Source organism: Lissotriton vulgaris, unplaced genomic scaffold (genome assembly GCF_964263255.1).
Source record: "Lissotriton vulgaris unplaced genomic scaffold, aLisVul1.2 SCAFFOLD_1900, whole genome shotgun sequence".
NCBI lineage: Eukaryota > Metazoa > Chordata > Amphibia > Caudata > Salamandridae > Lissotriton > Lissotriton vulgaris.
In genome coordinates, this window is record NW_028242622.1 from 351,313 (window position 1) to 367,736 (window position 16,424).

Below are 16,424 nucleotides of genomic sequence, written 5' to 3' on the forward strand. Positions count from 1 at the left end.
AATTTGCGAATTCGTGATCCTCAAAATCCGCGAATTTGCAGATTCGCAGATTTTGTGGATTGTGTGGGTAAAGTCCGGGCGGGAAAACGGTGCACATCGCTAGTGTGAGGGGCAGGGCTAAACGGGCGAGGCTTATATGCGAGTTCACATGCCTCTTGTGTGCATAAAAGGACAGGCACGGATCAGAGAAGCTTGTGGTCACAGGAACTGCACAGGGATTGAGCTTGTGAAAGTCAATAATGCAAAGGTCTCCATCAAGCATCCTAGCTATTTTTCGACGATAGATATGGGGAGAACGCACACCTGCCCTGCCTCGACAAAACTCACATTTTTGGGGGGGCTGATTAACTTTGCCATCACACCAAAGAGCGCTGGGGTCCCTCGAGTGAGCTGTCCATCAAGTGGGTAAAGGGCGCGAAGACGGTGCACACCACTAGTGTGTAGGGAGGGGTCAAACGGACGGGGCTTATATGCGAGTTCTCATGCCTCTTGTGTGCATAAAAGGACAGGCACGGATCAGAGAAGCTCGTGGTCACAGGAACTGCACAGGGATTGAGCTCGTGAAAATCAATAATGCAAAGGCCTCCATCAAGCATCATAGCTATTTTTTGACGATGGATATGGGGAGAACGCACACCTGCCCAGCCTCGACAAAACTCAAATTTTTGGGGGGGCTGATTAACTTTGCCATCACACCAAAGAGTGCTGGGGTCCCTCGAGTGAGCTGTCCATCAAGTGGGTAAAGGGCGCGAAGACGGTGCACACCACTAGTGTGAGGGGCAGGGGCCAAACGGACGGGGCTTATATGCGAGTTCACATGCCTCTTGTGTGCATAAAAGGACAGGCACGGATCAGAGAAGCTCGTGGTCACAGGAACTGCACAGGGATTGAGCTCGTGAAAGTCAATAATGCAAAGGCCTCCATCAAGCATCAGAGCTAATTTTCGACGATAGATATGGGGAGAACGCACACCTGCCCAACCTCGACAAAACTCACATTTTTGTCCTGAAACTATTTTAGGATGGCGCCGGCAAGCTGCCAGCGCCATCCTAAAATAGTTACTAAATTAGCTTCATCAGGATTCAGGAAGCACTAATAGATAAAATAAAGCAGGTGCTCGAGCACCTGCTTTATTTTATCTATTAGTGCTTCCTGTTGAAGCTAACTTAGTAACTATTTTAGGATGGCGCTGGCAGGTTGCCGGCGCCATCCTAAAATAGTTACAATTTCAACAGGCTTGAACTTTTGCCCCCCAAATCCGCCGCTCGCAGATTTTCAGTAAATTCGCGGGAGTTCGCGGATCGCGGATTTACCGAAAATCCGCGAAATCCGCGAGCGGAACGGATTTTGCGCACATGCTTAACAAAAATATATAGATTTTAATTTAGGATTGTTATTTTTTGTGGGTGCTGCATTAAATAGCAGAAAAGTGCGAAGATTAACTAGAGTTGTAGAATCTGTTACAGATCAAACAGCTGCAGCTCTAGGAAACCTCACTGAAAAATTGCAAATTGCTAGAATTGTGGCTTTACAGAACCGAACGGTTCGGGACGGCATGCTAGCAGATAGAGGTGGTGCATGTCGCGTTATAGGTAGTAGTTGTTGTATGTTTATTCCAGATCACACACCATCAGTGTATAAAGCGATTAATAAACTTCATAAAATCTCTGCAGACCTTCATACAGAAAATGGTACATGGACTTTTACAGGGTGGCTTTGGACTCTAATTTCTGCCTGGGGCTGGAAAGTATTGACTGCTCTATGTATAATAATTGCAATACGAAACAACAACAAGAGCAGACCAGGTCTTGGAATGGTGTGTCACTATGACACTAACTCTGAAACAGTAAGATGCGCATGTGTATGAATGTTGTTGGAAGTTGTTAGACACACAAGGCTAGGATAAAGTCCCATCAGACCACCCTGTCGGTGGATTTTACGTCATGTGGGGCTTGTTGATCAGTCATTCCCACACTCAGCCATATAGTGCCGTAGTGGAAACGAATGTCAATGATCCAGCCATGATAGTTTGTCATGAAGTGGACTGAGTAAAGTGCAGTGCTCTAAGATATTGTGGTGAATTAAAAATGGCTACGCTGCCCCAGAGAGAAGGTGTATGCTGGAGTCAGTGTGTCAATAGTTAAAAACAACGCCGGGTAAGAAAATTGTACTACCCTATGGCGTTTGTGAAAATCGGTCGACATGTTTCTGCTTATGGGGCAATACCCCAGCTTTCTTCAGGACCTCAGGTTTATATTCGCTACTGCCACTGTAACCAAAAGTGATGTTTAGTGATTAACACTTAAAATAAGTTTCCTAGTAGACAGAACAAATACATATCTACCAGGAACTGAAACGCTTAAACGTCCACTGGCGGAGGAAAAGTATATCTTCTTCCTATCAAAACAGAAAAAAGTTTTCGTTGTTGCACAACAACATTAAATAACAGACACACAGCTGCCTGAATGCAGGGTATGCGCATAGGACAACACAAGCATGAATTAATTTAACATTCTGCATATATAAACTCGAGCATACTAGCTCAATCACTAGGAGGCATTTCCTCCCAGTGATACTCACCCAGCTTTATGTGGGTGAAGGCCTCACCTCACCCGGCACCCGCTCGGGAGCATGAGGCCCCGCTCTGCAGTGTAGAAAAGAGATAAAGTGAGTACACTACTCTACTGTATCTTAGCCAATTACTACTACACTATTAACCCAACGAACGTGTGATAGGTGCCCACATGCCAACCACAAGCCCACACACATCCACCTCAATGCACCCTTACATAATGCACATGCTGCAGTGTCACATAACCCTATGTGAACCCTCAAAGACACCCCTAGGTATTAAAGAGTTGGTTTATGGGTTCCATAGTAAGACAAGGCTTAATATAAATGCTTGTTAGTGACCTCTCTGAATGCTTAGTTAGATGCTTATTTGTAACCTCTATTCTAGATTTAAACCTAGGGAACAAAATATTGGCCCAGAAGGGACCAACTCGGTGAACCAAATGCACCGGTTCCCATGATGGCTGAGATAGGTTTCCTATCCTGCTACTAATGAGTAGTTAGAAAATATGCCAGATAAATACTTAAAAGGAAAGTCTAGACTCAAACTTCTTGATTATTCCAAAGAAGCTAACTGTGATGCTGTCGGTCTGGAAGGACGCTCACCTGTCCGTCGGTACCCCTGTCAAGACACCAAGCGGATGTGGAGGTGCTCCTAGGCGCGTTTAGAGCCTTTAAATAACCACCAACAAGTGGTGATTAACACGGAAAAGAGCAGGGCATGCGCGGAAAGAAAACACTGTCCCGCGGCGCATGCGCAGACAGGTCCTGAACTGCTGGCGAATGTTAGTTAAACGTTGATTACATCCTAGATATTCTTCTTCGAAATCTAGTGGGAACAAGTGGATGTAAAAAATTTTTTTGAATCCTGTGTGCATCAAAAATCAGACGGAATGATGTGCACAGCTTACTGTCTTGCCCAGAACTACCGCGCATAGCCAGAGCGGGGAACACTATTCCCTGTGTCTTGCGCCCAATACCGAAACCATACGGATGGGTTCTGTAATTGAATATCAAACATGTGTCTGGCGTATATAACCGGCCATAGGACACATCCTCAGTCAAGTGATCTGAATGGTCTATTATATCTAATCTGATTTCTTATCACCGTGAAGAGGTGCGCACTAGATCGAGGAGATCAACAATATCTGCACTCTAATTAAATGTACAATGGGCATCTTATCCACTTTATCTCTTTTCTACACTGCAGAGCGGGGCCTCATGCTCCCGAGCGGGTGCCGGGTGAGGTGAGGCCTTCACCCACATAAAGCTGGGTGAGTATCACTGGGAGGAAATGCCTCCTAGTGATTGAGCTAGTATGCTCGAGTTTATATATGCAGAATGTTAAATTAATTCATGCTTGTGTTGTCCTATGCGCATACCCTGCATTCAGGCAGCTGTGTGTCTGTTATTTAATGTTGTTGTGCAACAACGAAAACTTTTTTCTGTTTTGATAGGAAGAAGATATACTTTTCCTCCGCCAGTGGACGTTTAAGCGTTTCAGTTCCTGGTAGATATGTATTTGTTCTGTCTACTAGGAAACTTATTTTAAGTGTTAATCACTAAACATCACTTTTGGTTACAGTGGCAGTAGCGAATATAAACCTGAGGTCCTGAAGAAAGCTGGGGTATTGCCCCATAAGCAGAAACATGTCGACCGATTTTCACAAACGCCATAGGGTAGTACAATTTTCTTACCCGGCGTTGTTTTTAACTATTGACACACTGACTCCAGCATACACCTTCTCTCTGGGGCAGCGTAGCCATTTTTAATCCACCACAATATCTTAGAGCACTGCACTTTACTCAGTCCACTTCATGACAAACTATCATGGCTGGATCATTGACATTCGTTTCCACTACGGCACTATATGGCTGAGTGTGGGAATGACTGATCAACAAGCCCCACATGACGTAAAATCCACCGACAGGGTGGTCTGATGGGACTTTATCCTAGCCTTGTGTGTCTAACAACTTCCAACAACATTCATACACATGCGCATCTTACTGTTTCAGAGTTAGTGTCATAGTGACACACCATTCCAAGACCTGGTCTGCTCTTGTTGTTGTTTCGTACTTGAGTAAGGGAATGAGTTGACAGGTCTATAAATATTCCCTTTGACCCTCCCCCCAATTGTGTTTTTTGATAATAATTGCAATAGTCTTCACTTGTTGTATATGTATCCAGTGTAGGCCGATGATATGTTCTATGTGTATTACTGCTTGCATACTGACCAAAAGAAATGTTGCAGAAGTCAAAATGCAGAATAACTTGAATAATGAGATAGCTGATATGATGGTCATTGATATAAGGGATGAGTATCTAGCTTATCCCAGGAAGTCGAATGTCTTCAGCTAATGCTGAAAGGGTTGTCTGTTGTAAATCAACGGCGATTGGGTTAAGCATTAGCAGAAGACATGCTGTGTTTGACCATTATCGTAGCAAACGTACCGACTCCATTTTGTATTTGTAGCGGCCATTTTGTATGCCATACATCGCCATGTGCTCATCATGTGCTTTGTCCTACCTCTTTGTTAACTGCGCTTGAAGTCTGCCCAGCAACAGTCTATATTTAGCATCCCCCACTTCCAGCATGTCCAGACATGCTCAGTAGGGTCCACGGCCGTTACTAATTAGTTCCAGATAGGAATGTGTTTACTAGTTTCCGAAGACTGTTAGCTCCGCCCACTTATCGATTGTGCCTTCCAATATGTCCTTGTATGGTCATGAAACTGCTCTTGTCTTCTGTACCGCCTTCTTTTGAGCCCCCTCATTGTGTATAAAAGGGGCCATGTGCTTTAATTCGGTGTGCTACTCTATACAATACTGAAGGGTGTTGTGTGGACTGTAGTACCAACTTTAAAGGTTTAATAAACTTTGCTTTTGTATTTTCCAGTTTCATTGCCAACTTCTTCCTATGGTCTGAGGACTCTGTGCAGAGAAGGGCGAACCCCTTGCACTAAGTAGGCCTAGCTGAGGTTTGCTTACAACAATCGAAGACGATGCTGAGGTTGCAAGTGTGGTCTGTTGGGGCAGGGGATGGGCCATGTTCAGCGTGCCATAAGACGCTGTTCCATGATGAGGGTTTGTTCCCAAAGGTGAGGACTCCCATCTTGTCCATGTTGAACTTGAGACAGTTGTCCTTCATCCATTTGGCGATGTTCATCATAGATATGTAAAAGTTGGCTCTGGTGGTGGAGCAGTCTTCTGACAGCAAAAGGATGAGCTGGGTGTCTTCGTCGTAGGAGATGAAGTTGAGTTGCTGCGATCTGACTGTGTTGGCCAGGGGGGTCATGTACGTGTTGAAGATGGTGGGGCTCTGGGACGATCTTTGGGGATCGCGTCACAGGATGTTCTTGGGTTCCAACATGAACAGTGAGAGACTGATTTTCTGGGTTTCTCCAGTGAGTTATGAGGCAATTCATTTGAGGGCATCTTCCTGAATTCCGATGTGGTGGAATCTGTTGATCAGGATGTGATGGGGTACGATGTCGAAGGCGGCTGACAGGGCCAGGAGAATGAGGGCTGGCGTTTCGCTGCAGTCCAGAGGGCCCTGATGTCATCGGTCTCTTCGATCAGGGCTATCTCGGTGCTGAGGTTGGATCGGAATCTGGATTGAGAGGGGTTCTGGAGGTTGTTGTTTTCCATGTGTTCGGTGAGTTGCTGGTTGATTGCCTTTTCAAGAACCTTCACTGGAAAGGGTAGCAGGGAGATTGACCAGTAGTTCCTCGGTTCTGCTGGGTCGGTCGATGGTTTCTTGAGGAGGGGCCTCTCTTCAACATATTTCCAGACCTCAGGAAAGGAGGCAGAGATAATAGAGGCATTTAGGACGTTGAAGATGTGGTGGGAACAGGGGTCAGTGGGTTCCCCCGAGTGCAGGGAGTTCATGATGGAGATTATTGCATGAGCTGTGAGAGGGTCCCAGTGGGCGAGCAGGTCTTCAGGAAAGGTGTTCGTGGGTGTGAGCAGGCTGATACTGTCGGCAGTCTGGGCATTGGGGTTTGAAATTTTCAGAGATGATTGAGATCTTTTTGTGGAAGAAGTCCACCAGGGTGTCACATAGTTCTTGGGAGGGGGTGATGTTGTTCTTGACAGCTGTGAGGTTAGAGAACTCTTTCACAATGGCGAAGAGCTTATTGCTGCGATTTGTGCTGGCTTATATGTGGTACACTAGGACCTTCTAGTTTGTTTCTTTCAGGAAGCTGTGGTACTGGTTGAGTGCTGTTTTGAGAGTGGTATGGTCTTCTGTCTCTTTGCTGGTACACCACTTCCTTTCTAGGTTCCAGCAGTTGCATTTGGTGGATTTCTGATCTGCTGGGAACTAGCTGAGTCTTCTGGCAGGTCCATTGGATTTAGCTGGGTTGGTGGGGGCGATTGGGTCAGCGCATTCTGTTATTGATCTTCTGATATCTTTTTCCAGTTTCTCCATTTAGAGCTGGTGGGCATGGTGCCAGTGTTGATAGGTCCTGAGATGGTGATGTGGACACTATAGTGGTTGGTCCATGTGACAGGTGGGTGTACTTGACTCTGTCACTGCATGAGAAAATGGGGCCAACTGTGTGTAGGGTCAGTGACAAGTTGCTTATGCTTTCCAGGAGATCAGTTGGGTTGGTGTTGCTGGGGTCATCAAGATGGAAGTTCGAGTGCTCGAAGTCGGGCCAAAGAGGTTCGGGATCGTGTTGCAGAAAATTGGGCATTGTCCTGTTGTAGCTGAAGGTGCCTATGATTGTGCTTTTTCCATCTGTGTGAAGTTGGAAGTTGAGATGCTCCATTATCGAGGTTGGATCATCCAAGGAAGTCGTGCAGCAGATGGTTTCCTGATAGATGATGGCAATTCCACCTCAGTGTTTGTTGGTTCGGTCCTGGTGAGTTATCTTGTAGCCTTCGGGGTGCTGATGGCGATGTCAGGTGCGGAGGCGGGGTGCAGCCAGGTCTCTGTCAGGAAGATGACATCGGGCTGAGGGATGAGATCGTGTCCCAGATCTACATGGCGTGTTTGATGAGCAATCGTGTGTTGAGTAGAATGCACTAGATAAATAAACAAATTTCATAGGAAGCTATAGTCCTCAAGAAATCTGCAATATACAAGTACACTGCGACAGATAGCTTTATCATGGAAAAAAGTTATGCATGCGTGTAAATAGTTTCTCTGTTTTCAGTATTTCAGCCCTGAACAAGCGACATGTATTATAGCGAAACTCGTGTTGCCTGAAAACAAGAGTAGAAAATAAATAAGTTGCTTTGTAAATATCCTTTGTGGAAAGACGCCATTGTATTGCCTACATGGGCTTTGAACAATGTTTGACTTTTGTCTGTTCTGTAATTATATGAATGGTAGCATATTCCCTGAAAATATTTTGGTATTAGGCTAGAATGCACAGAATAATGATCTTTTGTAAATTTACTGCTTCTAGTATCACAACTCTTTTTTTGTGATACTAGAAGCAGTAAATTTACAAAAGATCATTATTCTGTGCATTCTAGCCTAATACCAAAATATTTTCAGGGAATATGCTACCATTCATATAATTACAGAACAGACAAAAGTCAAACATTGTTCAAAGCCCATGTAGGCAATACAATGGCGTCTTTCCACAAAGGATATTTACAAAGCAACTTATTTATTTTCTACTCTTGTTTTCAGGCAACACGAGTTTCGCTATAATACATGTCGCTTGTTCAGGGCTGAAATACTGAAAACAGAGAAACTATTTACATGCATGCATAACTTTTTTGGTCATTATTACAAGTACTCTAGTGAACATGCTGTGTGGGTATTTAGACTGTACACATTTATAGCAAAATATGTTCTATTATCACAACTTCATGTGAGAAAAGAAAAATGATTTCTAAATAACCCTCCCCTACCAGGGTTGCCCCTTGGTGGCATGCTTCATCATACGGTTCTTCCCAAACCAGCTGTGGCAAAGGACGTGTTCCGACCAACGGGTACTTGGGAACACTGGTAGTATTGGAACCTATCCAGATGAGAAAAGTATATAGGAGAGTTTTTTTAAGTAACACCTTCCTGCACATAAACCATCATTCTCTGCAATGCAGGCACCCATGCACTATGGTGTCATTTTCTTGTATAGTATGGCCCGAGCTCTTCTCCAAAGTGGTTTCCAGCCACCTGTAGTATTTCTCAGGTTCCCAAGCCCAATGCCCATCCTTAGTCCCTCTGCTGCCACTCCCACTCAGAGTCTGGAGCCATGCTACACAGGCCTTGCCTATGCTGTTCTCACAAACTGCAGATAAGGTTGGAGTTGTAGGTATTTTTGGGCACCTGTCTTCAGTGCAGCATCTCACAGCTCCCAAATGTGGTGTCCAATGAACAAAACAAAAACAAGAAACGATAAAATTCTGGAATAAACAATGACCAGTGTCACTTATAATATAAGATGATAGGCAATCTAAGTGGAAGCTGGCATGGCTCACGGGTGGCGGGGTGGGTGTGGGTGGTGGGGTAGGGCACGTGGTGGAGTTGTGCGCAATGTTAAAAAAATACAAAAATAAATAAACACTTATCTTGCTGCTGGGTCCTGCGTTTCTGCCCCTGTTCTCCTGGTCTTGACTCGAGGAACAGGAAGCACAGCCAGGCTCCCCGGGCTAGTCACAATGCTGCAATGTTGTGATTGTTAAGCACTGCACCCAGGCTCCTCTGACCTATCACAATGACTCAGTGCAGCGTTGTTATTGGTCTGAGCATCCTGGTTCGACGCTCAGCCAGGGAATGCGAGCCAGGACATGTTCTCCACGCAGGCTGTAATGTAGCCTGCATGGAGAACAGGGCGAGTGTGCATTACTGTTTTGGGTAGCAAACCACTCATCACAAGCCCTGCTCCGAGTGCAGAGCAACCCCGCCTACTGGCTCACACGCAAAGCAGCACTGAAATCATTTACGAGTTATAACATATTGATAAAATCGAATAGATGTTATAAAATGAAAACTATTTATTAATAGAAATTACATTTAAAGCGAGCAGGTATATAGTTCGGAAGACTCTTGGAAATCATTTTGGACATCCATGTAGTGGTTTACAATTTCAATTAAATATAAGGAGATGTAGTCCAGAGGCTAAGGGCATATCAGCAAGGGCTTTATCTCCGCTTTTTTGGCTTTAAAAGCCAGAAAAGCGGAGATGAATCCATCGCCCTACCAGCAAGAGGGTGCTAACATGCATATTCGCATATTAGCCCCCTTTTGCACTACGCCTACCTTTGCATCTCTAATGAGATGCAAAGTGGGGGTTCCTGACATACATTACATGTCAGGACATCAATAGAGTGGCTTTGCGCTATCAGCAAGGCTGTCCTAACATTTAAGCAGATGTTCGTTTTTGGAGAAAACTGTTATTTTCTCCAAAAACTAACGTCTGCTAAATTCTTGACTTAGCCACCCCTAACATAGGGGTGGATTCTGCTGATACGACCACAGGGTCGTATCAGCAAGGTTATCGCCGTTTTGCAGGGAACATCGCTGGAAAACCAGCGATGTTCCCTGTAAAACTGTGATTTCCCCGCTATCGCAGGAATTTTTATCGCCTTGGAGATACGTGTTGCTAATAATGCGATATCTACCAATTGTAGTATTGTATCTTGTGGGTTGTATCCCAATTGTGGTATATTTGATCACATAATATACATGTAAGTTTAATCTTGTATTTGAACTAATAAAACATCTGACAAAGCACCTCTTCATACCATGGGCCTCCCTCAGACTTTGCTATGAAAGTACAGATTATTTCATGAGCATCCTTTCAGAGCTTATTAGCAAATTTAAGTGTGAAATTGTATTGAAAATGCACAATTTCACCCTATTTTATAAACATTTGTGTGGGAGAGAACCTCCCACGTACCTCCCTAGCAGACATCTAGTTCACATGCTACAATACAGGACAAGTATCATGCCCAAAAATTAAGCCCTTTCAAAGATCTTGTTTGCAGCCAAATATAGTTGGTATCTAAAATAGACATTACAGTGTGTTGTGTTGTAGTATTAATCGTGTTGTTATTGTGATGCCATCAGGTTTAAGGCCATGGAATTTCACTTCCAGAAGATTCAGTATCGTAAGTCATATGGTGTCACTTCCTGTTGTGTCATTAAGGTGAAAGGGTAGATGATGTCACTTCCGTTACCCCTGGAATTATAGTGAATTGACTCCCATGACATTGAGGTATTTTGTTTATTAGGTGAAATTTAAATTGTTTGTGTAAAATATTCTGCTGATTTGTTATCTTGGAAAGTATTTCATATTTCCACTGTCCATCTCATTCTAATAGTCATTTTCTGATGGCTTCTTCTAACAGCCGATTCCTCAGAAGATCATTTGGAAGATTTTACCGGCATTGCTCCCACTTGCTGGTAGGTGTCGCAGTACAGCTTTGCATTGACTTTCTGCCCCGGAAGTTACGATGAAGCCTCATAGGTGCCACGCCTGCACATCAACGTCAGCTCCTTTCTTTCTATGCCTATACAGATCCCGATCTCGCTCCTAACTTTTCATCATCAGTAGAGTTTTTCTTTTCTGAAAATAACTATTTTTCCAATATGCAAAAGAACTATGTTCACTCCTAAAACTGCAAGATTCAAGCCTTGTAGGGACTGTTGTAAGCAAATGTCTGTGGCAAATCCCCATGAGTTATGCCTCTGGTATTTGTGTTTGGGCCACAGCTCCAAATTCTTTTGAAGAGTAGCGCTGTACAAAAAGATGATCCTTTCACGCCTCTTGTATACTCTCCAGAATGACCCTTTTCTATCCCAAATCATTGGCTGGCCACCATCAATGCAAAAGCCTGTACTTTTATATGGGCAGGCAAACCTCTCAGGATCTCCTTTCCCAAGAGTGTCAGATCGATACTCAAAGGTGGTCTGGCCATGGCAGGTATCAGATTCAGAAAAAACTTTATTTCGGCACAAAGCCATAAAAGTACTGATTAAAAAGACATACGTATGACACCAAATTTTAATTGCACAGCAATTTCGACATTATAAAAAAACACTACAAGTTTTATTTAACAGGACTACAAGAGCAGTAAGTTCAAAGTTGTGAGATGATTTTAAGCCCAAAGGTGGCGTATCTCATTAGAAGGGCCAAAAAGTACCAATCGAACAGGGCAAATATACTCAATTAAAAGAATGTTTAAAACCAGTGTAATAAATAGAATAAAAAGCAATAAAAACAGGTTTAAAAAAAAATAAAATAAAATGAGAAGCAATCATCTATACAAAATCTTTCATGGGTGATGGTGCAGTTTTAGAGCTAGCAACACACTCATTAGATGGACACGCTTAACTTGTACTGAAACTCTCATTCTCAATAATATGCCACATTGCAAGCAAGAATCTAGAATTTGCAAAGACAAATAATGGGTGTGTCTTATATTTTAATAACCTACCCCTGCATGCCGTACAAATCCGCCAAAGCCTTGATCCCGAGCGCCGCCCAATTATAAGTGATAGTATCCGTAAAGATAGCCGGAAGGCCTGGGTTACCCCAAAGCGGCAGCTTCGGGTGAAAAAAAGTTGTTTTACAAAATTTTAGTACATTGCCCCAGATCCTAATGATGTCTCTAGCAGTCTTAAATCTCACCCTCTTGTAATAATTTGGGTCGTTAACTATAAGCAAAAAAAATTGTGAGTCTTGTTTCAACATAAAAAAGTGAAAAAAAAGAGCTCTGTCTCCGTGCAGTAAGGAACGTAAGCGTGTAAAGAACGCAGACCAAAAGGCCTCAGTGTGATCTCTAATTCCCACGTTTCTACACAACTGAAGCACCCATTTGGACCTTATTAATCTATAGGCGGGGCAGAAGAGGAGAACATGGAGTTCTGATTCTTCGGCCAATCCACACCCAGGGCAATCCAACTTGGGGTTCCCCTTCCATTTGTTAGTAAATGCTCTCAGGGGAAGCACACCAAGTCTAAATTGCAAGAACAATTTCTTGGCAAGGAATGGTTGAATGTTATTGAGTGCTGATTCAAGTTTATATTGCTGTTTGACATCCAGAAACCTGGAGGTCAAAGAGCAAGAATTAGCACTCTGCAAGAGTTGAGCTAGTTTATGTTCTTTAAAGGTGTACTGAAGGATTTTCTTTGAGGGGGAGGAGCAGGTCTCCTCTGGCACTAACCACATGTTTGCCCTCCCCAATGTGAAACATGTCTTACGAATATATGATAACCATGGGATATCCCCTGCTCCTAAAATAGACATTACATCCTTCAGTTCCTCCCTGTAGTGTAGTAGCTCGGGCGTACTCCATATGCGGCGCCAAAATAAAAGTCGGCGGGAAGCAATTAAGTCACTAATCGGGCCAATCCCCAGGTCCATCCTCAATGAAGTCAATGGAGTGCTTTTTGGTAGGCTCAAAAGTAGTCTGAGAAAAATATTCTCAGATGTAGAGATAGCATTAGAGGGGCAGAAGCCCCAAAGTTCCGCACCATTGAGAGATGCTCCCATAGCCTGAATTTTATAAATTTCAGCAGGTGGTCCTACAGCTTTTTGGGTACAACTTTTATAAACTTTGAGAATGCCTCCAATAGATTGTGTGAGTTTTAGGTTTGCTTTCTTTATCTGGGTCCCTCAGTCCATCTTGTCATTAAGGGTAGGGCCCAGGTAATCAAAAGTAGAAACCCTTTCTAGGGGCTTGCCATCCATTTGTGGCTGAGGGCAATTGCTGTTATTTGCATGAAATACCATATATTTAGTTTTTTCAATATTTATCACCAGATCCCTCAGCTTACAAAATTTACAGAACTCCTCCAGTACACGCTGCATACCCATAGGGGACTTGGAGAGCAGCAGCGTTGAAATATTCAACAATCCTTCTCAGGGGTCTCACTGAAGCTTAGCCCTTTTAAACCAACAAAGAATAAATTGGCACAGAAGCTGAAATATAAAAGATCATATTTATTAACCTCAAATGAGGTGAGACTACGTCACACAGAAGCCTTAGCAACTGAATGTGGCAGTCTAAGGAGTAGAGAAAGCTGGGGCTTTATATATGCTTAGGGTTACATAGAAAGCATAAATGCAAGGGGCAGTCCTGGCTCATGTAAGCATGCAAAATGACTAAGATGGGCATACAAGATCTACTTGCTCAACAAAGTGGGAGGAGAGTTACTTCTCCATACAGCAGAAAAAATAGCCTGACAGTTATACTAGAGAAGCAGGTGCATTTTACTAGCTAGGCCCTTCTGGGCATGCGCGAAGTGGAAGATGGTGAATATAGTATGTCTCTAGGCAGATTTCAAGAGCACTGAGGGAGGACAGAGCACATGGCGAGCACATGGCAAACAAAATGGTTGCCCGAAATACAAAATGGCTTTCACAAAGCGGATAAGATAATTTCTAAAAACAAGATGGATTCAGCTAAATGCTAACCCATTGCTGTCAATTTACGACAGACAACCGTTTTAGCATTAGCTGAAGACATTCCTTTTTTATTTTTTATTTTTATTTTTAAATATTTTTATTGTTAGCCAGCTGACATAAAAAAAGAAGGAAGACAAAAAAGACATAGATGGTTTCATACATGTACAAAGAGACATCAAAGTAGATATGTTGTATAACAAATGATTTGATATATGGAGACAGTAAGAAAATTCCTATTACATAATCCAACTATAAACATATTTTTCTTTACAAAAGGAAAAAAAGGAGAAAATTAACAATTATGCAGCGTTAAGTAGAATTTTACTCTAAAAAGGTGTCCCAGTTTCTATTAAATTTGATCAGTGAGCGTGTTCCCCTAAGATTTGCTAAGGCTAGCTCCATGGCATGTATCTCTGTTACTAATGTCCACCACTTCCAAACCGTTGGTGGTTCCGTATCGGTCCAGGCCCTGGCCAAGGTTAATTTGGCACAGGAGATGAGTATAGTGACTAAGGCAGATTGTGGGGGAGAGGAGGGATAAAAGTCTAGTAGGACCGAGGCAGCCGTGATGGTAGGTAGCGAAATGTTCTTTAGTCTGAGAACATTCTGTATGTCCCCCCAAAAGGTCTTGAGTTTGGGGCATGAGAACAGCATATGTACTAAATTAGCTGCATCGGTTAGACATTTAGGGCATTTAGTACGATGGCTAAAAGAGGCGTTAGGGAACCATCTAGAGATTCTTTCCTGTGTATAATAGAGCATACAGGTCGTTCTAAATTGTTGTAGCCTAAGGCTGGATGACCTACCAGATTGTTAATGTTAGCCAGGGAGTGCTCAATTTGATTTGGAGTAATATTTAAACCTAGTTGAGTGCCCCACTTCGCAGCCAATTTGTCGCCATCATTCACTTTAAAGGTACTAAGTGTTTTGTATGCCTCGCTTATAACTGATTTATTCTTGTTTGAATATAGACAAGTCCATATATCGCATTCAGTGATATTTTGAATCTTTTTTTTATTAATCAAATAATTGTGCATCTGTAGATGTTTGTATCTTGTGGCTTCCGGTAAGTCATATATTTGTTTGAGCGTATTGAATTCCAGAAACCCCTGCATGCCGTACAAATCCGCCAAAGCCTTGATCCCGAGCGCCGCCCAATTATAAGTGATAGTATCCGTAAAGATAGCCGGAAGGCCTGGGTTACCCCAAAGCGGCAGCTTCGGGTGAAAAAAAGTTGTTTTACAAAATTTTAGTACATTGCCCCAGATCCTAATGACGTCTCTAGCAGTCTTAAATCTCACCCTCTTGTAATAATTTGGGTCGTTAATTATAAGCAAAAAAAATTGTGAGTCTTGTTTCAACATAAAAAAGTGAAAAAAAAGAGCTCTGTCTCCGTGCAGTAAGGAACGTAAGCGTGTAAAGAACGCAGACCAAAAATACATTTTGAAATCTGGAAAGTTCAGCCCTCCCTTATTTGTATTATTTTTCAACATTTTTAATGACCTTCTGGCCTTTTTGTAGCTCCATATAAAGCTACTCAGTACCCCATCTAGGTGTTGAAAGAACTTATTATTTAGTGCGAGTGGGATGGATCGGAATAAATAAACAAACTTTGGCAGAACCTTCATCTTAATAAGATTAATTCTACTAATCAGATTCAGGGGCAATCTGTTCCATTTTTTTAATAGTAGAATAGTTTTTTTGATCAGCTCATTACAATTTATATTATTGATATCTTGTAGTTTGGCCGTTAATTTGACCCCTAAGTAGGTCGCTTCTTTACAGATCTCGGGGACAGCCGCAGTAGGGGAGTAGTTGGCTATAACTTGTGTCTTCTGTGGATTAAGCTTATAGCCGGACACCTTCCCGAATTTCCCAGCCTCTATAGATATTCCTTTCAACGCTTCGACAATGTCGGAGGTATAAACGGCAATGTCGTCCGCATAAGCTGTCGTTTTCAGCTCCTGTGAGCCGTAACTAAAAGGCACAATCAGGATTTGGGAGTGAAGGGCAAGCAAAAATGGTTCTAACGAAAGGGCAAATAAAAGGGGTGAAAGGGGACAGCCTTGACGGGTCCCACGCATAATGGGAAATTCTGATGAGGTCAGGCCCCCGTAGCTAATACAAGCAGTAGGCTTGTCATAGAGTGCCTGTATACCCTTCAGAAAGTTCCCCCCAAAACCCATTTTAGACAGCACGCTCCAGAGATAGTCCCACCCTACTCGGTCAAAAGCTTTTTCAGTGTCTAATAAGATCATGCCGAGTGGGGTCGACTCAGTCTCCGCAACATCAAACGCCGTAATGGCCATATTTACATTTGTCGTTGTATCTCTCCCGGAGATGAACCCGTGTTGCTGTGGGTTAACAATTTGGGGCATGACTGGGGCTAGTCTGAGTGCCATAATTTTGGCGAATATTTTCGCATCAGTATTTATCAGGGAGATAGGTCGATATGACCCTCTCTCCTCCTTGGGCTTATC